This window comes from Capra hircus, chromosome 14 (genome assembly GCF_001704415.2).
Source record: "Capra hircus breed San Clemente chromosome 14, ASM170441v1, whole genome shotgun sequence".
In the NCBI taxonomy this organism is placed as follows: Eukaryota; Metazoa; Chordata; class Mammalia; order Artiodactyla; family Bovidae; genus Capra; species Capra hircus.
The window spans coordinates 6,024,565-6,039,014 of NC_030821.1; the positions used below are offsets into that span (position 1 = coordinate 6,024,565).

Below are 14,450 nucleotides of genomic sequence, written 5' to 3' on the forward strand. Positions count from 1 at the left end.
ACACCAATATATATATATATATATTTGTATTTCTCATTCATTTTAGCATCCCTTTTCATCCCTTTAATTCTCCAGCAGGTGTTTAGTCCCATGGCTATTTGTTCTTTGTTTCTAGAACCTTGTTATGCCTGATACATAATAATCATTCAATATATGTTGAATAAGTGAGCACATAAATAAGTACAAAAGTAGAATGGAATTAAGACTATAGTTTGAGAAGAATAAATAAGTTAATCAGCAATGGCACTGTCCATTTAAATGAGAGAATGCTTATTGGATACTGAAAGTACAAGACTATTTCATTGTCTCTGCTCCCAATGGTAGTGGAGACAGAGGTCATCAAAGTTAGGTATTGATATTATGTATTCTGGAAATTTTGAAACTTGCAACAAAATTAAGGTACCCAAGGACCTTCACTTTACTGTTAAAACAGAATAAAAACCAAAACAGAAAGGTTGTTTTTACCAATCTTTTAGTAAAAACAAAATAAGATACTTCTCTTTCATTCCTGCTATGTTCCAACCACAAAGATATTGCTTCTGTTCCTGCAGTTTGCCAAGTCTAGACTTGCCTGTGTCCCCTGCTGTCTTTCCTCTGCCTTCAGATCTTCTTTACATGACTGGCTCTTTAAATAAAATATCATAACCTTACCGAGGCCTTCCCTGTCTGAATAGGCTCTCATTATCCTCAAGTCCCTTTCTATCACATTGTGTTCTTGTTCATTCACCCAGTCGTGTCTGAATCTTTGTGACCCCATGGACTGCAGCACGCCAGGGCTCCTTGTCTCTCACCATCTCCTGGAGTTTGTGCAAGTTCATGTCCATTGCATCAGTGATACCATCCAGCCATCTCATCCTCTGAAGCCCTCTTTACCTCCTGCCCTCAATTTCTTCCCAGCATCAGGGACTTTTCCAATGAGACGGCTCTTCACATCAGGTGACCAAAATACTAGTGCTTCATCTTCAGGATCTGTCCTTCCAGTGACTATTCAGGGTTGATCTCCCTTAAGAATGACTTGTTTGATCACCTTGCTGTCCAAGGGACTCGCATGAATCTTCTCCAGCATCACAGTTCAAAGGCATCCATTATTTGCCCTTCTGTCTTCTTTATGGTCCAGCTCTCACAACTGTACATGACCACTGGGAAGACCAGAGCCTTGACTGTATAGAACTTTGTCAGCAGAGTAATGTCTCTGCTTTTCAACACACTGTCTAGGTTTGCCATAGCTTCTACCACATTACTCTGTATTATTTTCCTCATAGTACAATAATGTGAACAATAATCCACGTCAAGGTTGCAACAATGAACTTTACTCAAGGGCCTTGGGAATTGCAATTTGGGAGACAGGGACTTGGGTAAAAACCAGAAGAGTGCTTCTGGAAAGAGTCAGGGGCTTTATAAGCAGATACTACGAGGTTGTTAAAGCTGTCTGGTGAGAATTATGGCTGTTTCTGATGCAGAAAAGAAGATATTTGTTCTTAATGGGGAGCTGTTACTAGGGTCAGATAAATATCTTGAGTCTCATGGCCTTTGGGCAGATGGCCTGGATGCTCCTCCTAAGAGACCACCTGAGCTGAGATGTGCCTGTCTCACTCCCTCCAGGGTTCCTGGCTCCATTTTAGGACGCTCTTTTAGCAATACTGACTCCATTTCGATTTTTCTTTCACAGCACTTATGGTTATCTGAAATCATTTTGTTCTTTTTAATAACTTATTATTTGTTCTCCCTCTAGAATAGAAGCTTCTGTTTTTCACTAGTTTATCACATCTCTATAGAACAATGCTTGGCACGAAACAAGGATCCAGGAGGTGTTAAATAAATGAAGGAATCTTCACTTGCTTTGGTATGATTATACTTTGCATATTTTTGGATTAAAAGAAAAGCTTAGTTTAGAAGTCTGTATTTCTTCATTTACTTTCCCATATCTTCTGTAATTAAAAAAATCATCCTTTGCCCATTTTTCTATTTTTTTGAAAGCAATTTATACTTAAGATACTAGCCCTTTCTTTGAAAGTCAGGTTTGTGGCAAATATTTTTTTCTCATGTTTGCCTATTGATCTTTGCCCCGTTTTTTGGGGTGGAAGTTCAAATTTCAAGTAGTCAAATGTAGCAATGTTTTCCATAATACTGATAATTTGTTTTATCTCAGGCAGCAAGTCACAGTTAGGTGGGATGCTTAGAGAGTACTTTGAATCTGTGAATTCCGGCAGTAGGCCAACTACTTAGCTATCAAATCTCAAGTTAGTCGTATTTTTCTCATTTGCAAAATGGGGATAATGGCACTAAATACGTCACAAAATTGTGAGGACTGAATGAAATTAAGAATATCAAATAATTCCGACAGTGCGCACACTGAAAGCACTCTAACAGTGGTTCAGTTCAGTTCAGTCGCTCAGTCGTGCCCAACACCCCATGCACTGCAGCATGCCAGGCCTCCCCGTCCATCACCAACTCCTGGAGTTCACCCAACTCATGTCCATTGAGTCAGTGATGCTATCCAATCATCTTATTCCCTATCGTCCCCTTCTCCTCCTGCCTTCAATCTTTCCCAGCATCAGGGTCTTTTCCAATGAGTCAGTTCTTCATATCAGGTGGCCAAAGTACTGGAGTTTCAGCTTCAGTATCAGTCCTTCCAATGAACATTCAGGACTGATTTCCTTTAGGATTGACTGGCTTGATCTTGCAGTCCAAGGGACTCTCAAGAGTCTTCTCAACGTAACAGAGGGTAGGAGTTAGCACTTGTCTACTTTCATGCTGAACCTGATTCTTTCCTGGTTCACAATGCAGTCTAAATTTTCTCAAATGTAAATTCTTATATTTTCAGGAATTTATTTCGGTGTACCGGATAACTTACTTAAAAAGCCTGAAGTCTACTAGGGGTTTTCAGTAAGAAACCAATCAGAGTTTCGGGCAGGAGTGGCCGAGGTGGGCGGAGCCGGGCTCAGCCCCGCCCGCTCCGCCCCTCAACCGGGCCTCGCCCTCCCCCTCGTCCGGTCCCTCCCTCATCCCCTCCTCGTCCCTCGGCCGGCCCCAGCCTCTCCTCGCCCCTCAGCCCCGCCCCGCCAACCAGCCCCGCCCTCTCCCCGCCCCTCTACTGGGCCCCGCCCACCAGCCCTGGCCTGGCCCGCCCCTCGGCCACGCCCCGCCCCTCGGCCCCGCCCCGCCCTTCGGCCGATCCCCGGGGTTTGCTTGGACGCGAGGCGACTGGGAGACTGTGCGGTGTCCGCCTGCCGGGTCCTTACGGAGTGATTCCCATCCCTGTGGCCGAGCCGTAAGTGAGGACTCTCCTCTGCTTCGGGCCCGGCGTGGCGGGGCATCCGAACCCAGCGGTCCCCTGGGGAGGAGAAGGGGCCAGGTCGGGAGAGCCGAGCCCGCGGGATCCGCGCGACTGGGCCGGGCCGCCCTCGCGCTGCGGGCGCATCCTGGGCTCCGCGCGGCCCGGACTCGGCTGGGCGCATCGGGCCTCTGCAGCCGCTGGACGCGCGATCGGCGACCAGCCCAGGCCCAGAGTTGCCCAACGTCTCCCGGGGGAGCCGGAGCTCCGGGTTCAGCTCCGGGCTACGAGGCGCCGCCTGCGCGTGGCGTCTGGTGCCCGGGACCCCCCAGCCTCCTCCGGCGGGGTGGCGGGCTTGCGGCCCGGGGAGAGACGCGGACTCGTGGTCCGCTCTGTGTTTCGCTAGTACCGGGGGGAGCGGGGCGCGCCTCGGTAGCGGGGGACCCCAGGGGAGCTGTCAGATCGTGGGGTGGACAAAAGTGACTCCGTCTGGGGGTAACGCAGGAGGCTGCGGGAAGGCGTATCCTAGCGGCTTCAGTTCCGGCTCCAGCTTCGAATTTCTAAGGTTTAGTGTTTTGGGCTCACTACCACCGAGGGCGTGGAGGAAGTGCGGTAAGCTTTGTTTTGCATTACCAGAACCTCTAGGAGACCGAGCAAACCTATCACTGACGTTGCCTGTGATGGTGATCCACACTTTCTGTTTATCCTCGGTATTATCTTTTCGTGGCTGCCTCTATAACTGCTAATCAGGTAGGAGGAAGAGTGGCATTGAGTGTACCGAGTACTGGTTACAGGATGGCACAAACCCTGCTAGACAACTTTCCTATATGTTAGCTCATTTAGTGCTCACAATCATCAGCTTAAGTGGTATTGCTATTTCATTTCATACTCGAGGAAACTCAGATTGCATAAATTTCCAAATTGCACAAGGGTTAAGTCGTAGTAGCATTAGAGCTGAAATTCAGATCTGTATGATTTCTGCACCCATGCTTTATGGCCTTATGTTAAAAAACATTATTGGGGCTTTCCTGATGACTCAGTGGTAGAGAATCCAGCTGCTAATGCAGGAGAGGAGGGTTTGATCCCTGGGTTGGGAAGATCCCCTGGAAAAGGAAATGGCAACCCACTCCAGTATTCTTGCCAGGAAAAATCCTATGGACGGAGGAGTCTGGCTGGCTACAGTCCATGGGGTCGCAAAGAGTCAGACATGACTTTGCAACTAAACAATAACGAAGAATATTATTACTCTTTGGGATAAGATAGATACCGAGGTTTGAGATCTAGTCTTTGAGATTTGTTAGCTGTATGACCTTGGGCGGGTTGCTTAGCCTTTCAGGGCCTGTTTCTGCACTTGTAAAATAGAGATAAAATACCTCCTATGTCATAGGGTTGTTATGAAGATTGAATAAGATCATTTTTGGACCACACTTAGCCAAGTGTCTGGCACATAGTGGTGAACTATATATAGCAACATATATCCTGCTGTTGTCATTAATTGGGGACAGCAAACTGCACCTCTGACCGCTGCCAGCCAGAGCCAGACACAGCTTGTGCGGACCTAGAGCACAGGTAGAAGGAGATAGGAGAGAGTCAGAGCAGAAAACTGAGGACAGATGACATGGGTGGTGGCAATTATAGGCACTCCAATAGAGCAATCTGTGGTGCCGAGGGCCACTCTTTTGCTTTCATGAGAATTTTTTAAAAGGCAGTTCGTTATAGCTGATGAACTGGAAAAACACATCCCACTCTGGGCTGAAAACATTCTGAGAGGTGTCTGGGACAGGACTGTGCTAAGGCTCCCCGCCTGTGAGGGGGAACGCATTTCCACAGGGCCTGGCACAACCTTTCAGGATTTCTTCTCCCAGATCAAGCACCTGAAGGAAGGAGAAAGGAGATTTCAGGTTGGGGAAAACAAAGCACCTCTTTGCCTTTTCAGTTCAGTTCAGTTCAGCTCAGTTCAGTCGCTCAGTTGTGTCCGACTCTGCGACCCCATGAATGCAGCATGCCAGGCCTCCCTGTCTATCACCAACTCCCAGAGTTCACCCAGACTCACGTCCATCGAGTCGGTGATGCCATCCAGTCATCTCATCCTCTGTCGTCCCTTTCTCCTCCTGCCCCCAATCCCTCCCAGCATCAAAGTCTTTTCCAATGAGTCAGCTCTTCATATCAGGTGGCCAAAGTATTGGAGTTTCAGCTTTAGCATCATTCCTTCCAAAGAACACCCAGGACTGATCTCCTTTAGGATGGACTGGCTCGATCTCCTTGCAGTCCAAGGGACTCTCAAGAGTCTTCTCCAATACCGCAGTTCAAAAGCGTCAATTCCTTGGTGCTCAGCTTTGCCTTTTAAGGGTTGATAAATGGCTGGACACCTCTTCTAGTTTTACCTATAGCTGTGGACACTTTATAGACAATGATCTTCATTTTCACTCAAAGTGGAGGCAGCCAAGTGTTGCGAATTTGTGCAGCCTCTTTACAGGGCTCTCACTATTGCCCTGAGCATTCCCTCTGTAGCATGGGTCCAGACACCCCGTCCATACCGCCACCTAGCTCCTGTCGGTTCTCACGTGGCTTCAGACACAGTTGACTTGCCCTCTTTTGTTTCCGGTGATTCCTGTGATTTCTTTTTTCTCCTACTATTATTATAATTTACTTTTCTGTTTCTTTTTTCAAAACTTTATTTAGCCAGTGATTTACTATACTGGAAAATATGCCTGTCAGCAAAACTTAGAGAGTTAATGTAGGATGTGAAATTTGATTCAATAACACTTGACCTTCAAGGATTTGTGATTGGCTGCTCTTGTGCATCAAAAGCATGATCTTTCAGGTAGCTCTCTCAGCAAGGATTAATACTACTTCCATTGGTGGCATTCAACAAGTTGAAGAGTCCTACTCTGGCCATTCCTTTAATTTACCCGTTATTACCTTCACCCTATAGGCCAGCTTCCTTCCCACCAATATTTTCCCTTCCTGTTCTTTCTTACGTTATAAGGATTGCTAATTGGTTAAAGTCCAGACAATTAAATAGAATATTTGGTAGAAGATTTAGTAAAAGATCGGCTGAGAAGAAGGTTTAAATTGACTCCTAAAAGTAAAGTATCATAGATTTAATTTCACTACATTATTTGAGTTTCTAATATGATGATCAAAGGCAGACATATATACATTTTATTTAGTTAGTTGAAGTATAACTGATCTACAGTACTACGTTAATTTCAGGTGCACCAGTGAGTCAATATTTTTATACATTACATTACAAAATGATCACCACTATATATATTTAGGTAAGATTATATCTACAATTCAGCCAGTTATTCTGGTTTAAATCTATTTAGAAGTTGAAACGGGGAGAAAATGGGATTCTTTTGGAGAGACTGTTTACTCTTTTAATATATAACAGCTCATGAGTATGCAGTCATAATTTTTAAAATGACCTTAAAATTAGTCTATGTGATAGTCAAATTTACCAATATAAATTAGATGGCTAGCATACTAACACAGTTTCCCCATGGAAATAGCAGGAAATTACTACATATTCATTTTAGCAAACAATTTTGAAACAGATGTATTTCAGTTTTGAAATGGACGGTACACTTGGATGTACCAAGTCGCTGTATTATGTCTGGTTCCCGTGAAAATTACCAAAGCAAGAGTGTGGTTGCAACATGTGTTGTCACCAGGCCACTGCAACATGCTGAGCATTTAGTTTACTGTGTCTCTAGATCCTCAGGTGATAGATGGGACGTGTTAAGATAGATATCTGAGACTGTAATGAGAAACTTGTCTTCCCTCCCTCCCCCCCTTTCTTGGTATTTGACTTATTTTATATTAAAAAAAAAAATAAGCGGGCTTCCCTGGTGGCTCAGTGGTAAAAAAAAAATCCACCTGGCAATGCAGGAGATGCAGCTTTGATCCCTGAATTGGGAAGATCCGCTGGTAAAGGAATGGCAACCCGCTCCAGTATTCTCGCCTGAGCAATCCCCGGGACAGAGGAGCCTGGCGGGCTACAGTCCATGAGGTCACCAAAGAGTCGGACAGGACTTAGCAACTAAACAACAACAGCAGGAAAAATGCACAACCTAAATATATGTGACACTCTCTCTATAAGGCAAAAACAATGGTCAGATTTAACAGTCTCAGTTATTTCAACAGAAAGCAAATACGTAAATGACCTCATAAGAACAAAGTGTTTCTTTAGAGACTCTGCATTCCAGGTCTAAGGAAAGAATACCCCTCGAGTGAGCCGTGTTGGAAGTAATCCACGTCTCCAACTCTCCAGCATGTTCTTGCACCAGCAAGACCTTTATCACACGCTTTCATAACGCACTGCTTGTTAGATATAACCTAACATCCACACTCCAAGTTTAAGGTTTCATCTTCCGTAAAAACCTTTAACAAAAAATACAGTGTACAATCTGCTTAGCGGTCAGGTATTTTTTAAAAAGAAGGGAAAATTTAAAAAGTTTTTTTCAATGATGTTATCAAAATAAGTTGATAAAAATATATGAATATTACACCCATCTGCAATACTTCTTGCTCCCCTTCTGTGCTTTATTTCTGTCTTTGGCACTTACCGTCACCTAGCATACTATATATCTCCCTACAGTGTAATCACATGAAAGTAGGGATATTTGCCTGCTTTGTTCATTGTTGTCGCCTAATCCCTTAGAATAGTGTCTAACACACAGGCATTCTGTATTTGTTGAATGAGTATGGAGTGAATGAACTATTAAACTGTTCATCATTGGGAAATAGAAAGTGGTTGGCCAGAAGTTAAAACCGATGAAATGTGGGCACTCAGCATGCAGAAAACGGATATTCTTGAAATCAGGAAATGTATAACATTCCAGGCCCTTTCTCAGCATTACAGACTTTTAAACCTTGAGGACCAAGGAAGGTTTTACACTCTGTAGTTGTTGCAGCTCTAAAAGGAAAGAATTTTCATTATCGAAAGTGTTAAAATGTGAAAACGCCTGTCTTGCCCAGTTAAATAGTACATGTGCCCAGCTAAATAAGGGAGCCAGGTTTTAGAAAGCACGCTTTCAGAATTGGGCATCATTGGGTAATACAGAGGGTGAGTGAGACCTTCTGATGGCTGGTCCAGCCTCTGGTAGATTGGAGAAGGTAGGCAGTTCTTAAAACGCTCGGAAGGAAGTGAGAACCCCAAAGAACACCAGTAGGTTGCTGTGCCTTAATATAACATCCAACCAGTGCTGAATATCTGGCCAGCAGCTTTACTGTGTCTTTGTTGCTTTTTAGTCGCTAAGTCATGTCTGACTCTTTTGCAACCCCTTGGACTGTAGCCTACCAGGTTCCTCTGTCCATGGATTCTCCAGGTAAGAATATTGGAATGGGTTGTCATTTTCTTCTCTGGGGGATCTTCCCGACCCAGGGATCAAACCCACGTCTCCTGCATTGGCAGGCGAACTCTTTACAATGGAGTCACCAGGGAACCTTAAATTTTCGGTTGAGCACCCTGGAATTTTCTGCTAGGTGATGCAGCTCTAATTTTTATCAAAGCAGGTTTGGTAACAGATGATTCACTTAGTAGGTCAGGTATGTATAAGTGAAAGTGAAAGTCGCTCAGTTGTGTCTGACTCTTTGCGACCCCATGGACTATACAGTCCGTGGAATTCTTCAGGCCAGAATACTGGAGTGAGTAGCCTTTCCCATCTCCAGGGGATCTTCCCAACCCAGGGATCGAACCCAGGTCTCCTGCATTGCAGGCGGATTCTTTACCAGCTGAGCCGCAAGGGAAGCCCAAGAATACTGGAGTGGGTAGCCTATCCCTTCTCCAAGGGATCTCCCCAACCCAGGAATCAAACCGGGGTCTCCTGCATTGCAGGCAGATTCTTTACCAACTGAACTATCAGAAAGATCCACTGGAGATAGGGAAAGGTATGCATTCTCTGTAGCTAACTTTGCCAAGATGCATATTTCATAAGGTGAGGCAATATGATGTTATCATTACTTCTCTTATTAACACTTCACTCACTACTTATGGTGAACTGTTCATTTGCTATGCTTGAAAGTATAATAATCAGTGACATTTCTAAAATGTATGTACAGCAACCAGGGGATTAGTAAAGCAGGACAACCTGAAGCACATGGTGAGTAAACTGAATGATAGCTCAGGCCAGTGTATCTCAGAAATTTCCTAGAGAAATCAAGGAAGGGGCCTTGATTGATTCCTCACTTTGTGGTGGGTAGGATAGGGTAAAACTGCACTAACTCCTTGAGTTTAAAGAAAGAGGGGTCAAGTGACAACTCTTTCATATTAACCTCTGCTGACCCCAGTTCTGCATGGCCAAGTATCAGCAATAGTGTTGGTTTAGATTTTATTCAGGATAACTGAAGAATCTGGAAGTTCAATAAAAAAACAAACAGTGGCCAAAAGCTGATTCCTTCATTCCTGCCATGATATGAACTGAGAGTTAATAGTGTGAGATTCTGTGGACGGTTATAAAATTCACTTCCTTGCTATGCTGCCTATGCCTAATAGACTGAGCCCTCTGTTTTGTTTGTTGATGTGGATTATTTTTCAAGTCATCTTGGGATGGAGAATTGAATAACAATTTTATGTGAAGGTGCCTCCTTCAGTGGGAAAGTATCTGAATATATATATTTTTTCAGATATAGCTTTTTCAATAGAGGGAAACACAGTTTGGAAACCTGTATCTTTTTTCTTTTATTTCTCTTCTTGTTTCTTAAAATTTTCTGTTCCCCTTAAAAAAAAATTAAGAAAAAATATTTTTAAAGGAGTACGAACACTTTTAGTTCAGTTCAGTCTCCCAGTCGTGTCCAGCTCTTTGCGACTCCATGTTCTGCAAGCGCCCCCGGCCTCCCTGTCCATCACCAACTCCCGGAGTTTACCCAAACTCATGTCCATTGAGTCGGTGATGCCATCCAACCATCTCATCCTCTGTCGTCCCCTTCTCTTCCCACCTTCAATCTTTCCCAGCATCAGGGTCTTTTCCAGTGACTCAGTTCTTTGAATCAGGTGGTGAAAGAATTGGAATTCAGCTTCAACATCAGTCCTTCTAATGAATATTCAGGACTGATTTCCTTTAGGATGGACTGGTTGGATCTCCTTGCTATCCAAGGGACTCTCAAGAGTCTTCTCCAACACCACAGTTCAAAAACATCAATTCATTGGCGCTCAGCTTTCTTCACAGTCCAATTCTCACATCCATACATGACCACTGGAGAAACCATAGCCTTGACTAGACGGACCTTTGTTGGCAAGGTAATGTCTCTGCTTTTGAATATGCCATCTAGGTTGGTCATAACTTACCTTCCTACCAGCAAGCTGGTACTCCTTCAGTACTAGTTCCTAAACAAGTGCTTTATTCACTGTCATTAAACTGGGATCACAGAACATTAACGGGAAGAAGCCTTAGGAGTTAAAGCAATTGACTGCACTCTTGGCTTCCCCTCCTGAAAGAACCCCGAGGCCTAGAGAAACTGCAGCACTTGCCCTCCTGTGGTGTGACTGACACCGAACTGCTTCCTGTCTGTCCCGGTGAGCTCCTGCTGGTTCCTTTTGCACACTGAAAAGAACACGTGCCCTTCTCTCTGTTTTTATGCATCTGTACTTCATTCCCTATCCCCATGTGTAGTATCCCACGGCAAGGATAAAAAAACAAAAATTGTGGGCATCCCTATCTTCTGAATACTGGGCAAACTCAGTGGACTTTTGTTTACTGTGAGGTTTTTGATCTCAGAGTCTCGGCTGTTAAATGCAGTGTGTTCTGAGGATAGTTTTGCCACCTTAAGCTGGTCCAGCAGTGCCCTCTGAGAACACTGAGATCCCGTGACCCTGTGTAGATCTGCGTGTGTGGGGACTTTACAGAGAAAATACTTTCTTAGCCTGAAGTAGTTTACAATCTCATGGGCTGTCTTGAAGAGAAACTGCTGCGATATAAATATAAACCTTTCAGCTCTTCCCAGTCTTTGGCAAGTTACTGTTATTCTGTTGACATTTGTTTCAGAATACAGTAATAGTTATAGTATAAATATTAATCTTTAATTTTGTACGGTCCTATTCATTAATTGTGCTGGGCTGAATATTAATTTGATGCACTAACTAAAAGGTCGTAAGGAAATTAATTAGAAAATATTGCTGCAGTATTAAATAATGATTAATTAGAGGCTTTAGTGCCCTCAGGGCATTCTGGCAAGAGGGGAGAATAATCTAAGTGCTTTCTTTGGCCTTGCTACTTATTAGCTTGTTTATCTAGGGTAATTAACCTTTTTGGATAAATTCATTTTTTAAAATGGATACTATGCATTGTTTTGAAAACGTAACAATGTGCTAAAAATTATCAATATATTCAGAGGCAATCTAGTTATTTGCAGGCTTACTATTATGGTTATAGACCTCTTACCATATAGTAGTGCTCCTTGTCCTGGCCAATTCACTAGGATTTTTTTTGGAGAGCACAGAATAAAATATACTATTTGGAAGCACTTTGAAAACTGCAAAAGGCAAACCCGCAGATTATCCAGATGAATGGAATTGTTAACTTTTTCCTTTCCCTCTGTGCTTCCCTTCTCCGCTCCCCCAGTCTCTACTTAAAGGGGTAAAATAATCCAGTAGCAAGTGACAGTAGGAATGCAAATGCTTTTATAGTGGAGTATAGCTTTAATCCTCAGTTTTGAGGATTAAAAACCTCCGAGGTGTCCTGTTGCTCTGTCTGAGCCACGGTTTGGATATCTCTGTACACAGAGAGAGCCAGGGGTTTATGCTGTCTTCTGTTTGCGTCCCTCCTTCCTCGGCATTCACAGCACATGGAAGATACTGTGTTGAGTGACTGGGTGGCCCAGTGTGCTCATCATGAGCTCCAAGATCTTCTATTGTTGCAGCACCCCTCCCCTCAGCCCCCTGTCCTTAGTGCTGTGATTGGTATATAGTTGGAGAAGGCAATGGCACCCCACTCCAGCGTTCTTGCCTGGAGAATCCCAGGGACGGGGGAGCCTGGTGGGCTGCAGTCCATGGGGTCACAAAGAGTCGAACACGACTGAGCGACTTCACTTTCACTTTTCACTTTCCTGCGTTGGAGAAGGAAATGGCACCCCACTCCAGTGTTCTTGCCTGGAGAATCCCAGGGACGGGGGAGCCTCATGGGCTGCCGTCTATGGGGTTGCACAGAGTTGGACACGACTGAAGCGACTTAGCAGCAGCAGCAGCAGGTATATAGTACCCTCAGAATATACATCTGTTGGTTTGACCTGGGGCTTCCGGTAGGGTGGCGGCTCCTGGATTTACTGCCGTCTGACCCTTTTCCCACTTTGTTTGGAGGGGGATCCTTGTTGCCTTTGGGAGTCATGCAGTCTGAGAGCCCTTGTCTAGGCATGCACTGCTGATGCTGCTGGGCCGCCTTCCAGCCGCCCCAGGGTGGCCCTGGTTCCCTTTCAGAGGAGGTCGTGCAGGACACGCTGTGGCTATCAGTTAGTGAGTCATGATGCTGGAACCAGGAGAAACCTTTGTGGGCATTTTAATATTGCCAGACTCCTCATTTTGTTGGAGAAGGGAATGGAAACCTACTCCAGGATTCTTGCCTGGAGAATGCCATGGACAGAGGAGCCTGGCGGGCTACAGTCCATGGGGTCACAAAGAGTCGGACCCGACTCAGCTACTTTCACTCACTCATCATTTTGTAGCCAAAGACTGAAGTGTACTAAAGGCACTGGAGGATGGGCACCGACTTTTCCCTCCTGATTGCTTTAGGGCAAATAATGTTAGTGTCACTGGGCCCCATGCAACTGTTGCAGTCGCTCAGATGAATAAACTCTACCGAGAGGATCTGGGAAAATTAGCACTACTTACCCCACTCCAGTACTCTTGCCTGGAAAATCCCATGGATGGAAGAGCCTGGTGGGCTGCAGTCCATGGGGTTGCTGAGAGTCGGACACGACTCAGTGACTTCACTTTCACTTTTCACTTTCATGCATTGGAGAAGGAAATGGCAACCCACTCCAGTGCTCTTGCCTGGAGAATCCCAGGGACAGTGGAGCCTGGTGGGCTGCCGTCTATGGGGTCGCACAGAGTCGGACATGACTGAAGCAACTTAGCAGCAGCAGCAGCACTTGCCTGTAGTCAAGGCTGACTCCTTTGGCAAATTCATTTTGTGTAAATTCCAGAGGTTATCGTGTCATCATTCCAAGATGTTCTTTATAAGCAAGGATGAAAAAGGTGCTTTATGTCTTACTATTTAATAATAAGCCACCAATGCTGAGATGACCAACTGAAATACTTGAGTACTTAATAAAATAATAATCGCTACACTTTGTAGTGTGTCTAATATATGCTGAGCATGCTGCAAACCCACTACCATCAGAAACAGCTGTAAACAGAGCTGTGAATTCCAGGCAGAGCTGAGTGGACTAGGGTACGCCCTGGACAGCCAGTGATGGTTATTATTATTATTCATTTTGCATCAGAGTTGATAAAATCGTGATGTGAGTTGAGGGAAGATGGGTGGGAAGACTTTAAGGAGACTATTACAGTAGGCAAAGGAGCGCTACGGAATACCTGAAGTTGTGACTGTGGGTGAAGGAAGATTCTTGCCTCCACCTGGGAGAGGTTTGGGGCTATCGCAGGCGGCCTCTGCTGCTGAGGGACGATGGAAACGTGGGAGCGGACGAGACTGAAGGATTTTCAGCGAGGGCATGGGGAAAACCATATGCCTTAAATTTCACACCTCGGGTCCTACTTAAGATATTAGGCCTCAATTTTTAATTCCTTTGACGGATCTGTGTTATATAGTGTTGATTCAGGAAAGTTCGGGTGACTCGGAGAATGACCGTGATGCTTTCTAGGAGTTATTTGCATTTAGAAACCAGATGACTCCCCAGTAAGCGGTCTGTACCATCAGAGAAGCCATTGTCTGATCCTGGGGACCCTTCCTATCTTCCCTGTCACCCTACTCTTTTGAGGAGTGAAAGACGTAGGCCTGTTCTTTAGTTGTACGTGGCTTCCTCTGCCCAACTGCTTGTCCCAGCCACGTCTCCTATTTTCCATACTAAAGGATACAAAACAGTTGCTTCATTTTCTTCCATCATGAATGAATGCCTATTGCTCTTTAAAAAGCTGAACATTTTGATATAATTGAATAAAAATTATTCTGTGCTCGATAATTACTTAGAAAGGAAATGAAAATAACATCTTCATGTTAAA

General features: G+C 44.6%; 1 protein-coding gene across 1 annotated transcript in view; it reads left to right on the forward strand.

The window, feature by feature from the left end:
- The window catches only part of CPNE3 (copine 3), a 48,345-nt gene continuing 37,053 nt past the window's right edge, over positions 3,159 to 14,450 (forward strand). Inside the window, exon 1 of the mRNA XM_018058184.1 lies at positions 3,159 to 3,271. The gene's annotated coding sequence lies outside the window, so the exon portion shown is untranslated. The remainder of the gene's footprint in view (positions 3,272 to 14,450) is intronic.